Here is a 2,102-nt window from a genome sequence, read left to right as displayed (position 1 = left end):
AGGAGAACAATTGGTTGTCACCATGTAACAGGGGCTCCACATAAGACTGGCCCAGGAAATCGACTGTTGTGTAAAGGGCTACCTGCAGGAACCCTGAGGAAGAAAAACTATCTCCAGGCTTTTGTTTCTTTTTTCCTACATGTGACACTGAGTAAGGTAGAGATGGCTTGAGATGATCTCATTCCCTAGTTTGGCTAAAATGGCAAATGAATTTGGTTTTCCTCTCTCTCTCTCTCTATATATATATATATGTATATATATATATATATATATAGATAGATAGATAGATATAGATAGATATATACATACACACATATGTATGGAAAAATACATATCTATGTGTGCAAATATGTTTATATATATGAAACTAACTAAAGGAGAGGCTGCCATCCAGAATTCTCTAAAGCAGAAATAGAAATAGAGCCATGAGCAATCCTGGCTAGCCTTCTGCTGTCTTTCCCATTCCTCACGTTTCTTCTAATTGTTCACTGAGTTCCTCTAATTGTTCACAAAGGTTGCTATGGCCTGGTTACTCACTCCTCCCAGAGAGAGGGCTCTGTGAGAGGATCTGTTCTACCTTTCTCAGCAGGGTCGTTCTTGGACCCAGAACAGCCATGAGTCAATACAGCATAGGTCACTCTTCTTTTGGGGGGGCGGTCGTGGGGCCTGAACTCACTATGCTCAACTTGTTCATTAAGATGATGTCTCACTAAATTTTTGCCTGATGATCCCCTGACTTCTGCCTGCTAAGTAGCTAGGATTATAACATAAACTGCTGGGCTGGGCTGGATTTTTGTTTGTTTTTGAGACAGAGTATTTATATATAACCTAGGCTGTCCTTGATTTCTTCATAAAACTGCCTCAGACTTCTAGGTGGTCGAATTCTAGCCTATGTCAGTTTGGCTGACATCTTCTACATATAATGTGTCATCCTATGCAAGCAGTGATGGTTTTATTCTTTCCCAAGCAAGATGCCTGCTTTTTTTTTTCTTTTTCTGTCCTGCAATAACCTGGGCTTCTCTGGACCCCAAGATAAAAGAACAACTTTCCCAGGCAGTTTCTTGCTACTGCTTTCAGCCTCCCATGGGATCTCTATCTTGGGCCTATGACCAAGGACACATGGAAACCTGGCACTGCCCCAGGCCAAGGTGTTATCTGGTATTTGTGTTTGATTTAATGTCACAGAAAGTTGATTTCCTGCTTTAATGGTTTACCCTTAGGAATTGGAGAGCAGGTTATTTGGCTTTGACTCAACCCCCCTTCCTGCTTTTACTTCTGTTTCTGCTTCTCTCTCTCTCTCTTTCTCTGGGTGAGCCAGAGAAATTATTTCCAGGAAACTATACCATAGGCCAAAAGCTCCCAGACAAAGTAAAAATCAACTTCACGTCATGTGAAGTTTGGTTAGTATTAAGACAACCAACTTTGGTTGGTATTAATACACTTATTCCAAATTCCTCTCAGGTTATAGACAACTACTACTTTATACACAAAGAAAGGAACAGTCCCACCCAAAGAATGAACAGTGTACATTTTCATGTACATTTTGTTCATGTTCAAGTGTTTGCTATATAGTGAGTTTTAGGCTACTGTGGGCTCAATCTGAGACCCTGTCTCAGAAAACAACTGAAAAGAAATGCATCCTTGATAAGATCAGTGTTTCTCAGTAATGTGTCATTTGAATTAAGCCTTGGAATGTTGGAAAAAGTGCTCTTTACTGAGCCAGAACATTCTACCTTACCAACACATGCTGAGTTACTCTTCCATTCTTATGTACAGATCTAAATGGCATGGATCATATCCAGTGAACAGTATTAAAAGTAAAGAGAAAGTCTCCTGTAAAAATTGTTCATATATCATGAAGCAAGCATCCAAGGCCTGTGGCATGAAAATTACCCTTGGGACATTTCCATGTAGTACATACACAGTACAGCAGGCCTACTCTGATCTTCCATAAGATTCTTTTCTCATGGAAGATGAGTAGCTCAAAGCAAGCCTGGCTTAGTGCAGGCCTCTTTGCACTTAGCACAGGAACAAAGAACCTGTCCACCCCCACAACTGGGTCTCAGCTGTGGACAGAACATTTGGTGTTACACATGACCCAG

Source organism: Dipodomys ordii, unplaced genomic scaffold (assembly GCF_000151885.1).
Source record: "Dipodomys ordii isolate 6190 unplaced genomic scaffold, Dord_2.0 Scaffold36, whole genome shotgun sequence".
NCBI classification, from domain to species: Eukaryota; Metazoa; Chordata; class Mammalia; order Rodentia; family Heteromyidae; genus Dipodomys; species Dipodomys ordii.
This window is presented reverse-complemented; position numbering follows the sequence as displayed.